The sequence below is a fragment of the Lathyrus oleraceus genome, chromosome 5, assembly GCF_024323335.1.
Source record: "Lathyrus oleraceus cultivar Zhongwan6 chromosome 5, CAAS_Psat_ZW6_1.0, whole genome shotgun sequence".
In the NCBI taxonomy this organism is placed as follows: Eukaryota; Viridiplantae; Streptophyta; class Magnoliopsida; order Fabales; family Fabaceae; genus Lathyrus; species Lathyrus oleraceus.
Window position 1 is genome coordinate 486,722,487 of NC_066583.1, and position 20,931 is coordinate 486,743,417.

Here is a 20,931-nt window from a genome sequence, read left to right on the forward strand (position 1 = left end):
CAACGTCGAGTAATCATTTTTTCAAAACCTAACAGAACCAGCACGTATTCATCCACCCTTTTGTAAGTCGATTGCTTTATGCATCACCATCAACCTTGTAAGCCGATTGCTTTATGCATCGCCATCAACCTTGTAAGTCGATTGCTTCATGCGTCGCCATCTACCCTTATCCCTAGCACTTCTCCTTGCTCCATTCGTCGATCTTTGTTCCGATTAGGTAGCACCCATTAGATAGAACCTTTTGTATGATAACATAGGTAGGATTCCCATATCCTTTTGTATGATAACATAGGTAGGATTCCCTTGTTCTTTTGTATGATAACATAGGTAGAATTCCCATATTCTTTGCATGCTAACATTAGGTAGATATTCCCATTTGTAAATCCTAACACTTAAGTACATATTGCATGACAACTCTAGGGCAGAGCTTCCCCATTTCTTTTAGACCTTTCGTGCGTCTCCGATCCTGTGGCATGTAGTCCGTTCTATTGCAAAGAGGTAACTGCCTAAGACTCGAGTCAGCGAGCTGCGACACCTACTGCTAGGACGTGAACACATTGCCCACTCTCCTTTGACACAACTGGTGTCTTCCTTTGTAAGTCCATGTTCAGATGGCAATCCCTATGTAGGGGAACTACGTCGCCCTGATTCTCATACCAGATGAGGTACGTAGGCAGGAGATCGTGCGAGATCTCTCCGGGCACCCTTTTCCTTTTTTGTGTGTGTTTGCTTGACAGTTGCTAGGCTCGAGTTCCCGACTCCTTAGTAACTTGTTGCTTGTTTCTTCTTGTGTGTGTTAGGATATGGATGTAGGCCCAGCAATTGGCATTCCGTATCCTATTGTTGTGTGCTTGGAGTCCGGTATAAGTCCATCAAGTGGCATCTGGTTTCCAGTGTGGTTTTGTTTGGTTCGGAAGCTGATGTAAGTCCAGCGATTGGCGTTCGGGTTCCATGTTTGCCTTTTTGTGCGTGTGTTTTGTTTCGGCGTGCGTGAGCCGAACTACGGCAACTCTGATTCTCATGTTCAGATGAGATACGTAGGCACAAGATGTGATGTCTTGCCGAGTTTGATTAACGACTAACAACTAATCCTTGTTTGCTTTCGCCCTTATTGCGATCTTTTCTCTCGCCCTCGTTGCGATCGAGACCTTCCCTTTCTCTTGCCCTAGTTGCAATCGAGACCTTTGTTCCCGTAGTTAGCTGAACTACGTTTTGCTCTGATTCTCATTCCCGATGAGATACGTAGGCATAAGACTCGATGTCTTAGCGAGCACACTTATCCTTAACCCTTAGGTAGCCGAGCTACGAAGACTCTGATTCTCATATTCAGATGAGATACGTATGCAGTGGATGCGACATCCGTGCGAGTCATTTCCTTGACCCTTTTAGTAAATAGTACATTAGATAAACACACACCCTTTAGACGAGAACAAACAAGAGTGGATCTCGTAGAGTACTATGGATGCGTAGGGGTGCTAATACCTTCCCTTCGCATAATCGACTCCCGAACCCAAGATTTGGTTGCGAGACCTTGTCTTTTCCTTTCCTTTCTCCAGGTTTACTTCGAGCGTTTCCTTTCCCTCCTTTGGGATAAATAACGCACGGTGGCGACTCTTCTGTCATTTCTTTTCTCGCCGGTTGTTTTTTCGCACCTCTGTATTTTTCAGGCTGCGACATCATCAATCCGTCCTTTGTGTGTGATCCTGTAGGTTTTCGCGACGTTGGCAATTATATTAAATCACGCGTTTAACATAATAAACAGTGAACGGTATCTAGCAACACATCACTGCTACCCAAGACACGAAAATGTTATGTGATCTGACAAAACCTCCTGTGATAATAATTATGTGTATAATTACCCTTTTGCCCTTATGTCTATATTGAACACAAGGTATAGACCGTGTCATCCTTGTCCAGTTCAATATTGGGCCTATAGACATTTATCCTGTTACGCAGGATGGGCAAATTCCATCTATGACACTCATGTCCCTCAGCATGCTTTGTGGAGTACCCATCAACTGTATTTATGGTTATCCAATTACGGACAACGTTGGATCAACAATAAAGCACTCGACTCTACATCTAGGGTCCATAGTGGTTTCAGGTCGAAGAGTGGTATACACCATTATCACCATGAGAATAACTTATGACACTTTGCATAACTTTCTATATAGTATTCTCATAGCGGGTCAATCCGGTATAAATATTACTCTTAATATTCATACCTATGTTTAAGACTTGATAACTCCTTATCCATGATCCATGAGATGTGATCATCAGTCTACAAACATAATAGTCTTAATGCTTTAATGTTATCCCATTTCACAATAAAGCTCGACTACGGATACTTTAAGAATAGTGTCCTTATGTTTAATGTGATCTCATGATTAAGTCATACTTGATACATTAAACGGACTAGCTATTCTAGGGACTTTATTAATCAAACATAATAAAGAAAAAGTCTTTAATTAATTAACAAATAATTCGATACAAGTACCAAAAGTATTGGCCTCTAGGGCTTACACCAACATTTTCATCATATGAAAATTATTCCAAGAGAAACGTTACTCTAAATGAAATTCCAAACAACTTTCATGTTTAGGTCTAGAGCTAAGTTTTCTTGGAAAGTCATTTTCTATGTTGAAACATTATAGGTCATTTTGTCTAAACCCTAATTTGAAAGTCAACTTCCCAAGGCCATAACTTGCTCAATTTTTATGAGATGAAATATTTCCAAGTTTCACAATCAAATTCAAGATGTCTACTTCAACTTTTATGTTTGGAGTGAGATCTAAATCAACTTTTATGAGCATGTGATATGAAGATACATTATAGGTCATTTTGGACCAATACTATTGAACAAGTGATTTTCCTCAACTTCAAAAATGCATAACTCACTAATCCTAAATCCAAATGATGTCAAATGAGTGACCAATTTGAAAGTTTTTGAAATAGCTACAACTTTAATGAAGACACGTTTCTCATTTGGAGCTCACATAAGAAGTTAAGCAAGGTGGAATAATTGAATATGTGACTTGACACTTAGAAAATATTTTGACATGTTGAAATTTCCAAACTTCCACCTCAAAATTCACCATGATACAAGTTCCAAATGGAAAAGTGTTTAACATAAGAGTTGTTCCTCTAGATCTAAGCTTTCCAAAGAGTCCTAATTCATTCATTTTGGACAAAGTTTGATAGGTATGCGCATGGCTTAAACAGGCCTGTATTAGTTGGCAAGATTCATGATTCAAATGTTCAAATAACTTTGCCTTGCCATCCAAGCTTCATGCAGACCATATTTTAGTTGATTGTGGACCTATTTGGATTGCTTCATGGGCCTACACACGCCCATGCAAGCATGTGCATTGCATTTCCATTTTTGGAGAATTTCTCAAGTGTGCAAATAACACTTCTCATTGCTATAAATAGAGGTCCAATGCCTCAGTTCAAAGGACCTTGCGCGCCAGCTTTGCCCCAACCTTCCAAACCCTCTTAATTCAAAGGAAAACCTGAGAAATTTCAATTGAAATTTGAGTTTGAATCTCACTGTTTGGAGATTCAAAAACTCCAGGATCCAAAGCTTGGAATTACCCTTAAGCCACTTCCACAAGCTCCATAAGCAAGATCAAGCACGAATTGAAGCAAGAGAGATTTCGTTCTGCACAGCATTTAAGGTATTTTTAAAGATTTTTCTTCTCTTCGATTCTCTCTCAATTCTCATTAATTCTCTTGGATCCTTAGTTGTCTGAATTCCTACCAATGTAGGCAAGAAGATTGAGTGTCTTTAAGGTCAAATCGAAGAAACTCAGTTGACACACCTCAAAATTCAACTCCACGTATCTCTATATATATTTGGAGTTAGTTAAAATTGAGGTGATATTTGTGATCTACGATATTTTTTCTTTAAGATCATGTCCTCTTTTTTCATTTATGATGTGGTGATGATTGAACCAATCCGGCCAGGGTCATCGGAGAAGATGACCGGCCTTTGGCTCCGGCGATGTGCTGGAAGTCTTAGAGCCATTAGATGAGTTCAAAATGTTTAAATCAGGAGCGTACATTGTGATTACCCAGCGTGTGATCAGTTAACTCAAGCGTATCATGGAACGCGCGCTCCTCAACACTTGATCTGTCACCTCAATTAATGAGGGAGATCAAGTGGTCCGCGTTTTTTTGATTATCTGATTTTTATTTTTATTCCTTTGATTTTCAGTAATTCATATTAATTTTAATATTGATCCAAAAAATATGAGAATTTCACCAAAAAAAATTAAATAAAATCCTCTTTCATTTTCTGAATTAATATTATTTTTTGGATCATTATTAATATTTTTCATGATTTAATTGATTTTGTGAATATTTTTAATTGTTTAAAAATACTTTTAAGTTTTCAAAAATTCTGAAAATTTGTCTCCAAGGTCCTTTGACCTTGTTTGACCTATGATAAATCTCATGGTCATTTCTTTGGTGTTTTGATGAGGTTTTAGGAAAATGACCAACCATATTTAATTTAATGAATTATTTTTAATATTTTTAATTGATTAAATGCCAAATTAATTGTGTAAAGCCATTTTAATTGACTTTGTAAGTTTGACTTGTGTTGTTAGGCCTTGGTCAAGGTTGATTTGACTATGTTACGTTAAGATCATTGGATTTAGGGGATTGATGGAATGTACATTCCATCTCCCAAAATGAATGAATGATCTTAACTTGGTAAAAGTTCTCCTTTATCCAATTTGAGTTTGATCAATTTTCCCTCCCACTTCATCTCATTCCCCTTCTTTATGCATTCATGTCATGGACCTATGATATCTCAATATCCTAAGGCTAGTTGATTGCAAAATCAACATAAGTATGGATGAGATTAGATCCCCCACTTTGCATATTCTTTTTGTGTGTGGTATGTTTCATGAGCATAGTTCATCATACTATGTCTCTAACATGCATTAACACCAAAATTCTATTGTCCGACCTCAAATAGCTGTGACTTCTACATAAGTCCAATTATGATTGCTTAACATAGCGCTAAATTTTGACACAAAGGCAAGCATTCTAGTTAGTGAAATTGTAAGTCTCCCCTCTTTCATGGTATTGTGTGGAAACTTTTCCTTTTTTCCTTCCTTTGGAAGATGTCTTGGTTCAAGAATTCATGCTTGTGATAAGTGGGTTGAGTGTTTTCCAAAGAATGACTTAAACAAAAGCAAAAGCAAAAGCAATACTAATTCCTAACTCATTAACAACTAACATTTAATTTCAAGTCATTTACTTTTAATGCAATTTAATTTTGAGCTTTTATTCATTTGCCATTATTCATACCATTCTAATTGTTTATGTTAATGTCATTTTCACTTTGTCCACTTGGACCATTTTTTTTGATATATTTTGTTTGTGTATATTATGTTTGTTTGTGTGGTATTTGACCATTAATGTAGATAATAAGAACAAAAACCCTAAAAAATATCTTGTGAGGACTGTTGGTTTGATCTGAGACAATTGGACTTAGAATTTAGGCAACACTCCCAATGCAAAAGGACTTGGCTAATGCCAACTTTCATGTAACCAAGTGCTTGTGATTTGAAACTTTATCTGATACATCATTGAAGATCCATTTGAGTTCATCTGCAACATGATCATTGTGAAGCTGTTATTTTGAACCTGTGATTCTTGCATTGTGGAATTCATCTGCTACATGAGCAAATTTGAAGAAGATCATGTAGTTGCTAAGCTTGGATGTGGTTATCTTTATTTGATGCCTTGCTTTTCAAGTTGCTATTTTGTGCATTGTTTGTTGCTTGATTCTAAATTCCAAGGGAAATTCGGGTTTCTATATGACATTCTTGTTTATTGGATTGCAGCCCATTGGTCAGATCTTTTCAACTCTCAACTTTTAATTTTGTGCTTAGGATTAGTCTCTTCATCTCCTCCCCACTTCTTTAATTTCAAAATCTCTCCCTCCTTTTAAAAACTTCTTTGTTTGTGCTTGTTTTCTAAACTTTGACCGTATTGAAAATTAGAAACTTTGGCCTTATCTTAATCAAACTTGTAAATAAACTTAACTATACTTGACTTAAAATTTCAAAAGCCAAAAAGAACTAACTCATTCAAACCATTTTCAGGCCTTTGTGCCTTTCAAACTTAAATTTTTGTTAAAAATAATGCATCCACTTTAAAATTGATACCACGAACTACGAGGTTTTGATCCCTCATTTTTATGTTGGTACGTAGGCATAAGTCCGAAGGTCTTGTAAAACACAAGAATATAATTAATGAATTATTTTATCATCCCCATTCTATTTGTTTGCAATATCATTTGTACAAAAACACATATGCACATAAGAAAGGGCTCTCTAAGAGTAACTAAAACACTTTGGGTGCTAATACCTTCCCTATGTGTAACCATCCCTAAGAGTAACTAAGACACTTTGGGTGCTAATACCTTCCCTATGTGTAACCATCCCTAAGAGTAACTAAGACACTTTGGGTGCTAATACCTTCCCTATGTGTAACCAATCCCCTTACCTGTAATTTTTGAAATTTTATTAGTTTTGATTTGAAAATTTCTTATTTTTGGGTTTTCTTCTTACTTTTCTCTTCTCCCTTGAAAACAATAAAAGCGCGGTAGCTACTCTTGTTTATTTGATGTGTCCATAGCTTGATAATCATGAATTTCCCGTTACAAAACTCAATCCGCAACGGACCTAATTCCTCTTCTTTCTCAAGATAGCTTGTATCCCTCTCATATCCCTCACCGCAATTTGATATTCCGCCACGCCGGAGGCGGCGAAGACGAGCCAAGGTGGTCGGTTCCATCATCGAAAGAGGTCCCTTATACTCCACTCCCTCACCCTAACACCGATTCATCCTAAACTAAAATCAAACGTCAATCTAAAAACCTAACAATGAAATCGGAGATTCAATCAATCCGGTGGCTTGAACGGCGACCAATACCTAGGGATTTTACTCATGTGCCACGAGGCTACATTATAGCAACAAGAATCACGTGATTGGAAGATATGATCTTACCTTCGAGACGGAGGTCACTCCACAGTGCATTGGATATGGTGGCGAAGTACAGAAAACCAGAGGATTTCGAATAAGGTAATTGATTAACCTTATTCTTCTATTCCTTATTCCAGTGTTGTTTGTTGTTGTGAATCGATCTACTTCCTCTGTACTTATTGATTCTACTTCTTCTTGCTCCCTTCTACGAGGTGTGTTATGGTGACGTGAGAACTGGTGGTGACGGTTGTGTGAGGAGCAGTATAGAGGATGAGAGGGAGTGCTATGTGGAGAGTGACTCAGATGAGCTTAGAGAGGTCGAGAGAAATTTTCTTGTGTGCGGTTCCGACACCACTTTTCTGACGAGTTGAAGGTTCTTCCCTCACTACCATCTGTTGGAGGAGCTTGTTCGAGATTGGAGGAGGGAAAGAAAAATGGAGTTTGAGACTGATGATGAATGGAGAAGATGGATGACAACAAGCCAAAAAAATATGAACCGTGAAGGTACCCTTTATAGCTTTCAAAATCTCATCTTCTACTCTTTTCTGTTATGAATTTCAGTTAGGGATTGGTTAGGTTAGTTAGAGGTGGTCGGAAACTCTGTTATAACTGATTCAGTTGGCTATTGTGAAGTTAATTTGTTAGTGAGGTGAAATGAAAACTTACTGCTAGAAAAATGAACTTCAAATTAAAATGAAATGCCAAGTGAAAGTCCCCTTTAATTTATTTGTTAGTCATTTTATTTGAAATCTATTAGAAATAAAGTTAATTGAAATTGGCGGGGAATTTGGTTTTAATTCATTATGTAACCTACTGCAGGCTGAAAATGAGCTTGGCTCTATTATGTTTAGGAGTTGATTGGTTTTCTGTTAAGGACTGAGTTTATGCTGAGTTAATGTTAGCCTAATCGCGACCAGTTCAGAGCTAGGCAGGAGTTAACATGTTGTTAGTAAATGGAAACCTGTCGTGAATGTTCCAGAGTTAATGCTGCCTCTTGTTAGGTAAATTTCTTTTGTATGCTGTTAGATCTAATGTTAGTAAGAAAAACGTTAGTAATGATTCTCATTGTTAACAAATATTTATTGGCTTAGCTTTGTGAAGCTAAATCTGCTGGTGACCTGTTAGAGGGTTCCGATTAGGAAGATGATCAGATATGGTTCTATTAGGTGCTATTAGAACTGTCAAAGGTGGCTCTTGTTATTGAAACAGTTGGTGTTAATATAATTGAAATTCCTTTATGTTAATATTAGACGATAGGAATTTTCGTCACGGTTTTGTTAAAAGGAAAGCCTCGTTTAGTTGGTATGAAATGAAATGCTCTTGATGTTGAATTTTTGTTATGTAAGTGTTGAATTTTTAAAAATGAATGTAGTTTCTAACTTACTTTTCTTGTCTTCTTTGGAACATGGTGCATGGTAATGGAGCATGAACAAGCATGGTCAAAGATGGAGTATGATTCATCAACCACATTTGAGAAATTCAATTCTTCACAAGATGCTTAAATGGTGAATTCATGGAGGTTTCTAGTAGATTTAAAAAAATGGAAGAAACAATTGTGGAAAAATAAAATATAGAAATAAAATATAGAATAAATAATAGTCTTTCTTGTGTTATATGTGAATTAACGAAAACAACATTTCTACTAATTTACACTATATTTTAAACCTAAAAATGATTATTAAGTTGGATATTGATAATTCTTTACTTGAATGGTCACTTTCTGTCAAGGATTCGAAAGTAGAACTTTAAGGATTTACCCGTGAAAGAGTTATTCCTATAAGATTAAGTTATATCGGGACTTTAGTTAGAGTAATTAGAGTAATGAAGGATCATAATATAAACAATAAATAATTTTTGTATAAAAGTTATATGTTTTTTTTTACACAAACAAAAATTATATGTTTAAACTCTCTAAAACTTATAAACTCTAAGTATCAAGACACAGATTTAATTTCAGAAAGTTCTTATGTAAAACAACTTTTTTCTAATATTTACGGTTGTTTTGTTAGAGATTCGTATAATTAGGGTTTGAGGGACAACAAGAACAATGTTTTCTGTTATGGTTTTATACACCGCGTGTCTATTTTAACGTAAACACTAAACCCTATTTTTCATTTCAACTAATTTTTAGGAGATATTCATGCGAACGGTTTTTATTTATAAAGTGTATGAGCTTAATTTTTGTTTCCTGTTTATTCTACCACAAATTACTTTCACATACACTGAACCCTATTTCTTCAACGCTCTATTTTTCAACAGGTTCTTATTTTCACTATTTTTCATCTTTCTTTACAATTTTTACTTGTAAAATTTAATAATGGTTGGTTACTATTTTTGTCTTGTTATAATTGGGAACAAAATAAATTTATTAAGCAAGAAATTCAATACAGTAACACTCTTTTTTTCATGTTTGGATGCAGAATTCAATTTTAAAATGGCAAGAACAAACGGTTGCAGTGGAACTCGCCCTTATAATAAAAAGAAGGATAAGGAGTTAAAGAAAATGTTGATTGATGGGAACAGAGATGTGGATCCTCAGCTATGGCATGTTGTTGCTGGAGGAATGGTTCAAATTCCAGAAGTTAACTCTAACATCTTTTACTTCCCTCAAGGTCATGCCGAACATGCATATCAACTTGTCCATTTTCCTGCTGCCTTCAAAAATCCATCCCAAATTCCATGTAGAGTTGCAGCTATCCATTATAGGGATGGTCCTCACACATATGAAGTGTATGCAAAACTCAGGCTTGTTCCTCTCCATGTTAGGGAAGTTAGTTTTGATGATGACGATGTTAGTGGCATCGATAACATGTTTGAAACTAAGAATAAATGTCAATCTTATATGAAAATATTGACACCATCTGATGCAAACAATGGTGGTGGATTCTCTTGTCCTAGGAAATTTGCAGAAACACGTTTTCCTCCATTAGACTATTCAGGTCAGCTTCCTACTCAGGAAGTTTTTCCCATGGATGTGCATGGAGAAACATGGAGATTCAGACATGCTTATAAGGGCATGCCGAAGCGGCATCTGTTAACAACTGGGTGGAGTAATTTTGTGACCGATAAGCTACTTGTTTCGGGGGATTCACTTGTGTTTGTGAGAGATGAACACAATGATCTTCATGTTGGAATAAGAAGGTCTAAAAAACGAAACGACTGTATATTTAACTTTTCACAAAGAGGAAACCTGGACCATCCTACGGTAGACTTACTTCCTCTTTTGGAGAGTGGAGAATAAGTGATAAGGTGATGGGAATTGGGAAAGTGAAGGCTGAAGATGTTATTGAAGCAGTCAAACTTTGTGTCAATATGAAATCGTTTGATGTGGTTTACTATCCTCGGGTTGGTACTCCCGAGTTTTTTGTGAAACCCTATTTGATTAGAAAAGCACTTCAGGTTAGGTGGTGTTGTGGAATGAGGTTCAAGATGGCCATGGAAACCGAAGACTCGTCAAGGGCACATTGGTTTATGGGAACAATTACTTCTGTTCAGGCTGCTGATCCAGCATGGCCTGACTGTCTTTAGAGACGTTTGCAGGTATAGACATGATTATTACACACTCCTTTTGAACTCAAATTTATAAGCAAATATAACTAATTGTATTTTTAAATTTAGTTTGATTGATCTTTTTGATATAATGATAATTTTAGGTTACATGGGATCAACCTGATTTACTTACAAATACCAAGATGCTGAATCCATGGGAATTCGAAGTAGTATTAGACATGTCTCCGTTCCCTTTTCTCCCTTTCTTGCTATCAAGTAAGAAACTGAGATGGGATCAACAACCAAGTTTCGCCATGGATGGCCAATTAGCAATGCCAACATTTGCAAACAATGAAACTCCAAATGTTGATAGTACTGCAGGCATGCAGGGAGCCAGGCATGATGATTTTAGTTTCTCCAAATCATCCTTTCACCTTGAAAAAATTCCATTAGAACCCTTTATGTCTCATTTTCGACAATCATTTAATTACGATGCCTCAACATCCACTTCTGTCTATAATAGCCCCACATTGCAAAAGGAGAGCAACAATGAGAATGTTTCAGGCTCGATATCAATTTCTAAACAACCATCAAAGAAACTGGATCATGCGAATCCGAAAGAGTTGGTGCTTTTTGGCCAAACAATAAATCATGCGAAGCCGAAAGAGTTCGAGCTTTTTGGCCAAACAATGGATCATGTGAAGCTGAAAGTGTTGGTGCTTTTTGGCCAAAGAATACAAATTGACTCGGGAAACGAAAATGCTGAGATGAAAATCACTAATTATTTTTCTGATCCTCTAAAATGCAAAAAAGATAGTACTTCTGAAGGAGAAACGGTGAAGATTGAACATTCAGGTAATAATTAGAAATGAATCAAATTTAATATCTTTGTTATATTGCAAAAACTGGTTCATCTCTTAGAAATTGATATATGATAATAATATTTTTGTGTTGTTTCAGGGAGTTCATCAAAAAAGACAGCATGACTGTTTTATTAGCAATGGAAGGAAGAAGTCTGATATTGTAACGTGACAATGAGGGAGGAGTTACTTTGTAGCACAAGTGGGCCCTTGCCCCCACCACAATAATCTTTTATTCAATATTTAGTATTATAATTAATATATTAATATATTAATATATTAATTGTATTAAAAATTAGGAAGAATATTTTATAATAGCCCCCACTTAATAAATAATATTAAATAATTTAGTTTCTCACACACCAATTATCCCACTGCATTTAAAATATTCAATTGTTTGTTTTTTATTTAAAAAATAATTAGTTTTATATAATAAATAACATAAATGCTTTAAATAAAATTTAAAAAATTTAAATTTTCTTTTCCTATTCCTATTAATTCTCTTTGACTCTTTTCAAGTATAAACAAATAATTTTTCCTTTTTCTCTCACTTCAATTTCTCTCACAGCAAAATGCATCCCTATTATTAGTTTATTCTCCATTGTTATTCTTTTAAAAAGTAAATTTTTTATTTTTAATCTTTATGAATTTATAATTTATTTTTATTATTGTAATAAGAGTAAAAATATATTATTATTTTATTGAGCTTTTTAGATTGTGTTAATGGTAGGAAATTTAATTTTAGAGTTTTGTCGTGTTTATTTAAAATGGTTGTATTTGTATCAATTTTATAGTATTAGTATGAACTTTGTGAATATAATTTTAGTTATGATTTTTTGTTATTTTAGTAATAAACAATGGAAAAATATTTTTACAAAAATCAACAGAGCAATCATCAACTTCTATTCCTTAAACACATAATGTATACATATATTTTTTGTTGATGTTGAAAATGAGAAAATCATTCAACTTTTTTAGAACATGAAAAATCATATAGAACAATTATAATATATATTTATATTTTTTAGAATGAAATATTATATTTATATTGACTCCAATACTCAAAAGTTCGGGCTCCCTCCCGGAAGACATCAACCATGCTTGAGAAATTCAATTCTTCACAAGATGTTTAAATGGTGAATTTATGGAGGTTTCCAGTAGATTTAAAAAAATGGAAGAAACAATTGTGGAAAAATAGAATATAGAATAAATAATAGTCTTTCTTGTGTTATCTGTGTATTAAAGAAAACAACATTTATATCAATTTACACTATAATTTTAAACCTAAAAATGATTATTAAGTTGGATATTGATAATTCTTTACTTGAATGGTCACTTTCCGTCAAGGATTTGAAAGTAGAACTTTAAGGATTCACCCGTAAAAGAGTTATTCCTATAAGATTAAATTATATTTGGACTTTAGTTAGAGTAATTAGAGTAACCAAGGATCATAATATGAACAATAAATAATTTTTGTATAAAAGTTATATGTTTTTTTTACACAAACAAAAAATATATGTTTAAACTCTCTAAAAATTATAAACTCTAAGTATCAAGACACAAATTTAATTTCAGAAAGTTCTTACGTAAAACAATTTTTCCTAATATTTGCGGTTGTTTTGTTAGAGATTCGTATAATTAGGGTTTGAGGGACAACAAGAACAATGTTTTCTGTTATGGTTTTATACACCGTGTGTCTATTTTAACATAAACAATAAACCCTGTTTTTCATTTGCGAACGGTTTTTATTTAAAAAATGTATGAGCTTAATTTTTATTTCCTGTTTATTCTACCACAAAATACTTTCACATACACTGAACCCGATTTCTTCAACGCTCTATTTTTCAACAGGTTCTTATTTTCATTATTTTTCATCTTTCTTAACAACTTTTACTTGTAAAATTTAATCATGGTTGGTTACTATTTTTGTCTTGTTATATTTGGGAACAAAATAAATTTATTAAGCAAGAAATTCAATACAGTAACACTCTTTTTTTCATGTTTTGATGCAGAATTCAATTTTAAAATGGCAAGAACAAACGGTTGCAGTGGAACTCGTCCTTCTAATAAAAAGAAGGACAAGGAGTCAAAGAAAAGGTTGATTGATGGGAACAGAGATGTGGATCCTCAACTATGGCATGTTATTGCTGGAGGAATGGTTCAAATTCCAGAAGTTAACTCTAACATCTTCTACTTCCCTCAAGGTCATGCCGAACATGCATATCAACCTGTCCATTTTCCTGCTGCCTTCAAAATTCCATCACAAATTCCATGTAGAGTTGCAGCTATCCATTATAGGGATGATCCTCACACAGATGAAGTGTATGCAAAGCTCAGGCTTGTTCCTCTCCATGTTAGGGAAGTTAGTTTTGATGATGACGTTGTTGGTGGCATCGATAACATGTCCGAAACTAAGAATAAATATCAATCTTATACGAAAACATTGACACGATTTGATGCAAACAATGGTGGTGGATTCTCTTGTCCTAAGAAATGTGCAGAAACACCTTTTCCTCCATTAGACTATTCAGGTCAGCTTCCTACTCAGGACGTTTTTCCCATGGATGTGCATGGAGAAACATGGAGATTCAGTCATTCTTATAGGGGAATGCCGAAGCGGCATCTGTTAACCACTGGGTGGAGTGATTTTGTGACCGATAAGCTACTTGTTTCGGGGGATTCACTTGTGTTTGTGATAGATGAACACATTGATCTTCATGTTGGAATAAGAAGGTCTAAAAAACAAAACGACTGTATATTTAACTTTTCATCAAAGAGGAAACCTGGACCATCCACGGTAGACATACTTCCTCTTTTGGAGAGTTGAGAATAAGTGGTAAGGTGATGGGAATTGAGAAAGTGAAGGCTGAAGATGTTATTGAAGCAGTCAAACTTTGTGTCAATATGAAACCGTTTGATGTGGTTTACTATCCTCGGGTTGGTACTCCCGAGTTTTTTGTGAAACCCTCTTCGATTAGAAAAGCACTTCAGGTTAGGTGGTGTTGTGGAATGAGGTTCAAGATGGCCATGGAAACTGAAGACTCACCAAGGACACATTGGTTTATGGGAACAATTGCTTCTGGTCAGGCTGTTGATCCAGCATGGCCTAACTCTCTTTGGAGACGTTTGCAGGTATAGACATGATTATTACATACTCCTTTTGAACTCAAATTTATAAGCAAATATAACTAATTGTATTTTTAAATTTTGTTTGATTAATCTTTTCATATAATGATAATTTTAGGTTACATGGGACCAACCTGATTTACTTACAAATACCAAGATGCCGGATCCGTGGGAAGTCGAAGTAGTATCGGACATGCCTCTGTTCCCTTTTCTCCCCTTCTTGCCATCAAGTAAGAAACTGAGATGGGATCAACAGCCAAGTTTCGCCATGGATGGCCAATTAGCAATGCCAACATTTGCAAACAATGAAACTCCAAATGTTGATAGTACTGCAGGCATACAGGGAGCCAGGCATGATGATTTTAGTTCCTCCAAATCATCCTTTCACCTTGAAAAAAATCCATTAGAACCCTTTATGTCTCATTTCTGACATTCATTTAATTACGATGCCTCAACATCCACTTCCGTCTCTAATAGCCCCACATTGCAAAAGGAGAGCAACAATGAGAATGTTTCAGGCTCGATATCAATTTCTAAACAACCATCAGAGAAACTGGATCATGCGAAGCCGAAAGAGTTGGTGCTTTTTGGCCAAACAATAAATCATGCGAAGCCGAAAGAGTTGGAGCTTTTTGGCCAAACAATGGATCATGCGAAGCTGAAAGTGTTGGTGCTTGTTGGCCAAAGAATACAAATTGACACGGGAAACAAAAATGTTGAAATGAAAATCACTAATTATTTTTCTGATCCTCTAAAATGCAAAAAATAATAGTACTTCTGAAGGAGAAACATTGGAGATTAAACATTCAGGTAATAATTAGAAATGAATCAAATTTAATATCTTTGTTATATTGCAAAAACTGGTTCATCTCTTAGAAATTAATATATGATAATAATATTTTTGTGTTGTTTCAGGGAGTTCATCAAAACAGGCAGCGTGATTGTTGTATTAGCAATGGACGGAAGAAGTCTGGTCTTGTAATGTGACAATCATGGAGGAGCTACTTTGTAGCACGAGTGGGCCCATGCCCCCACCACAATAATCTTTTATTTAATATTTAGTATTATAATTAATATATTAATATATAATTATATTAAAAATTAGGAAGAATATTTTATAATGGCCCCCACTTAATAAATAATATTAAATAATTTAGTTTCTCACACACCAATTATCCCACTGCATTTAAAATATCCAATTCTTTGTTTCTTATTTAAAAAATAATTAATTTTATATAATAAATAAAATAAATGCTTTAAATAAAATTTAAATTTTCTTTTTATATTCCTTTTAATTCTCTTTGACTCTTTTCAAGTATAAACAAATAATTTTTCCTTTTTCTCTCACTTCAATTTCTCTCACAGCAAAATGCATCCCTATTATTAGTTTATTCTCCATTGTTGTTCTTTTAAAAAGTGAATTTTTTATTTTTAATCTTTATGAATTTATAATTTATTTTTATTATTGTAATAAGAGTAAAAATATATTATTACTTTGTTGAGTTTTTTAAATTGTGTTAATGGTAGGAGATTTAATTTTAGAGTTTTGTCGTGTTTATTTAAAATGGTTGTATTTGTATCAATTTTATAGTATTAGTATGAACTTTGTGAATATAATTTTAGTTTTGATTTTTTGTTATTTTAGTAATAAACAATGGAAAAATATTTTTAAAAAAATCAACAGAGCAACCATCAACTTCTATTCCTTAAACACATAATGTATACATATATTTTCTGTTGATGTTGAAAATGAGAAAATCATTCAACTTTTTCAGAACATGAAAAATCATATAGAACAATTGTAATATATATTTATATTTTTGAGAATGAAATATTATATTTATATTGACCCCACTACTCAAAATTTCTAGCTCTGTCCCTGAGTATGAATGAAGACTATTGAAGAGTTTGGAATTAGTTTTATTCTTTTATGTATGAAATCTTTGTAATATATTTGTAATGACACAAAGTGATGTAAAGTGAAGTCATATAATTGTAAAAATAATGTTTAGTGACTTTTGAACCTTATGTACATGAATTGGAAGACCATGAATAAAAAAGGAATCATAGCTCAAAATGTATGTATGGAATTGAGTTCCAATGAATGCTTAGGGAATTTACCCATGAAGTGAAAAATGACTTGTTGAATCACTTAGAAATTGAAAATGTATCGAAAATGCAAGTTAGATTGAATGGCTTATAATACATGTTATATAAAAATGTCAAATGTGTTCTTGATGGATATGTCGTGCATATGGTACATCCTTTTTGAACATGATATGATGAATTACATAGGAGGATGAATAGGTTTAGGAATGCCTATGATAATGGTCAAACGCCTAGTCAATAGTGTCGACCCTGTTGACCAAAAGTCAACCGCTTCTTTACTTTCCATTTTCCACATTCAAGATACTTTTAACTTTTCAAATGAAAATGAAATAAAGAGATGTAGAAGAAATGAGTGCTTCTTAATGACGTCGTTAGTCGGGTAAAAAATGAAAAAGGTAGAGCAAATTTTGGGGTACGATAGCTGCCCCTATTTAATCAGCTTAGACCTTAATGGTCGAATTGCATGAGCTTTTTGGATATTCGAGGTATGGGTGGATTAAATATCGTAGTATCCAAAAAAATTCCCGTTGAAGACGGTTGTATGAGATATAGGGATGGCAACTTGACTTTTACAGGTTCATCTGCTGGGAATTTTGATGTACTGTGGGGATATTAATACCAAATGAATGTCATGATGTGCATGCTGAAAGTATCTTTTACCGTTTTATGAAACATAAAGCCATGTATGCTAATCAGAGAGCTCATGAAAGTTTAAATATGAAATTTTAAGAATACCCTTGTAGACAAGGGGTTTCGAGAATGAATCATTAGTTCAATAACTGGAAACAAAGTCAAACATAGAGGTTTGAAAAGAAAGGTCATCAACCTTACATGTTGGAAAAAGGTTCTTCAATCACATAGATTGAGAAAGGTTCATCAACCATGGAGGTTGGAAGAAGATTTAACAACCAAGAATGTTAAAAACAAAGTCTATCATCACCCTAACGGTGAGGAAAAGATTCAACAACCATGAAGGTTGGAAACAAAGTCTATCATCACCCTAACAGTGGGAAAAAGATTCAATAACCATGAAGGTTGGAAACAAAGATCGTCAACCCTAAAGGTCGGAAAAAAGATTCAATAACCACAAAGGTTGGAAACAAAGGTTATCAACCCTAAAGGTCAGAAAAAGAATTCAACAACCGCGAAGGTTGGAAACAAAGGTCATCAACCCTAAAGGTCGAAAAAAGGATTCAACAACCACGAACGGTTGGAACAAGAGGATCATCAACCCTAAAGGTCAGAAAAAGATACCAAGCAAACTAGGCTTTAAAAGGTGCCACACAAGTTGGGTTTTGGAAGAATTGCCAAATCAGCTGGTTTTAAAAGGTACCAGGCAAGTTTGGAATTGGAAGAATTGCCAAATGAGATGGTTTTAAAAGGTACCAGGCAAGTTTGGAATCGGAATATGCCAATAAAATCCTGGGCTTTGATTTCTCTGATTTGTACATACGACTCCATGCTATGCTAGATGAATGGTATGCATGAGTGAAGTGACATCATTTATACATGATGATGTCTCATGCAATGGTTAAGCCAGATGCTCATATAGAGGGAGGTGGGATTGTTGGGTTAGGATAGGGTTATCCAAACATGAATCTCCGACACCTACTTCAAGCTAATAGTTGTAGTAACACCTCTGGACTTGGTCTGAAACCTGGAGAGAGCCCGCACCTGCGTAGCCGGCTTCTACCATAATATACTGAATATTTGCACTAACTGCCCCAGCCACAAGTTGTGGAGTAGCCTTAACATCTAAATATCTCTACCGGCCTGCCCCAGTGTCTTGACATTGCATTCCTTTGATTAACCATCTTGGGAATGATTGACTTCTCGTGCTCTTGAGGTAGCTTGCCCCAATATGAGCGTTGAAGTAAACTTTTGCCCCTGTCTGGATGATTTAGAGAGATTTGTAGAATCTTGACGTAGTTGCCCCAGATTGACTGACTCTTGAAGAGATCTGAGCTATGGGATATCAGGAATTTGATCAACATTCCAATATGTAAGCTTCCTTGATGTTAAATAACTGTTCGAATGTAACATGCTCATTTTAAAAATGATAATTGTAATGTCATGCTGATGCAAGTTTTGAAAAATCAAGTGTGTTTGCTAAGATTATGACATCTAGTGAATAAATCATTGATTAGAATCTCATATCAGTATCAATACATATGACAAGTAAATCTTTAGGAGTCAGCTTAATGTGATCCTACCATCGTATGCTTTCTAAATAAACCTGCTTCAATTAGGTCTTTCGAGGGTTGTAATGTGTCATGATTCACGGTTTTAGAAAGAAAGGATATAAGGCTCAAAACCTGTTCTAACCCACCCATTCTTTGTGATGTTCTCCAGTCCTATGTCAGTTAGCTTGAAACAAACGTCCATCTTTCAGAAAAATATTTTGAATATTAGCAATGATGGTTAATAAACCCACAAGAATTTGGAGCGATAGTCACTCACCTTCTTCCTTTGTTTGCAGTCATAGAGATTTGCTCTTGCTGTGGATTTTAATATTGATCCTCTGATTTTTCATTTTTTTTTTGCTTTCCCTTGATTTTTTGCCTGGGCTGATCCTTTGGGTCGGCCACCCACTGGGATACCCAAATTTTTGCCTAAGTCAATCTGATTTTCAAGTCCTTGACTTAGCGGGCTTTTTATTTGCTTTTTATTTTTTTCATCTCATCATCTTTTCTTTTTGAGAAAATCCTGCGATACTGCTTTCTCAATTTGTTGCAAAGGTCGTGACTATCTCACTTATTTTGTGGTAAGGGATTAACCATTATGGGTTTGTGATTCCATCCTCTTTGGAGGGATATGATATGATTGATCACTTGATATGATATTCTCCTTCTGAAATTTTAATTCAAGTTCAAACTAACTGAAGACTACCCTGCCCCTGGTTTAACATGAGGGTTTTATGTGTAAAGAAAGAAACTCCTACTTCAAGGCCCAAAGTGGTTGACTAGGGATTAACTTCCTTATATCTCTAGTGTTTAGGGATTGGAAGAATGCCTTACACCATCAGCATAGTCTTATTAAAAAGCATACAGGCAACGATCTTGCGTATTTTAATTTGCATCATTCTCTTTTGATTTTATTTGACAAACAGTTTGATATTGATAAAATAAAATATGAGTGAACATGGATAGATTTAATCAAAACATGCACATTTGTTTCATTATTATTATCATCTGAAAACCAAACAAGTTTTACAAATGGACAACATATAACAAACAAGAAAAGATTACAAATGATGATTGAATCAATATGATATTTCTAGCCTTGATACTCCTTTGAAGAGGCAACTGAGTCTGAGCAATCTTCACCGCTAATCGCATTCACAATTTGTCCACAGTGATCTGGCATCGGGTTGGTTATGACATTGGGTCCCGCCTCAGAGAATGACAAAACTTTCTGATTGATTAGCTCTTGTACTCTGGTCTTGAACAACCCACAATCTTCGGTTGAATATCCTATATAGTCGGCGTGAAACGCACAAGAAGCGTTAGGATTATACTTCGGACCGTAAGGATAAAACAGCTGATGGTATCTCTTTTGGCACAATTTTCCCTTACTGAACGAGATACTGTAGCAACTGAGTATACGACACATGGATTTGGTCATATTGAGGATGCTTCTTATTATAACGTCTGCCTTGACCTTGATTCTGGTTTCTGTTATCTTGCTGGTTCTTAGGAGATGGAGCCTGTGGAGGTTGTTGATAATGCGGTTGGTATGCGGGTTGCTAATATTGAGCAGCGGCAATGTACGGATAAGGGTAGTATGGCATAGGATCCATGGATGCTTGAACTTAAGGGTAGACACTTTCTATCATAACACTTGGCTCTACCTCTTTCTTCTTAGCAAAACCCTAAGATTTCTTGGCCACTATCTGGCTATTAGCACTAGCAATCCTTCTAGTTTTTAGCCCATTCTCGATGCGTTCTCCAATGGTTACCATATCGGCGAAGTTGGACGACGAGCTACCAATCATCTTTTCATAGTACAAACCTTGGAGGGTCCCCTTAAAGATATCAACCAATTCAGCATCTGCCAATGCAAGTTTAACTCTAGAAGTCATCTCACGCCATCTCCGAGTGTATTCTTTGAATGTTTCATTGCCCTTGCAGGCTTGATTTTGCAGTTGTAACCTGGTGGGAGCCATGTCCAGGTTGTATTTGTATTGCTTGAGGAAAGCTTCAGACAAGTTCTTTCAAGATCTGATTTTACTACGTTCCAGGCCCATGTACCAGTCTAAGGATGCTCCAGATATGCTATCTTGGAAGCAATGGATAAGTAGTTCATCATTATCAATGTAGGATGCCATCTTCCTACAATACATGAT

At 35.1% G+C, this 20,931-nt stretch overlaps 1 pseudogene; it reads left to right on the forward strand.

Annotated features, from left to right (window-relative positions):
* Positions 1-6,685: 6,685 nt before the first annotated feature.
* On the forward strand, positions 6,686-15,246 carry LOC127081486 (auxin response factor 16-like; annotated as a pseudogene).
* Positions 15,247-20,931: the final 5,685 nt, after the last annotated feature.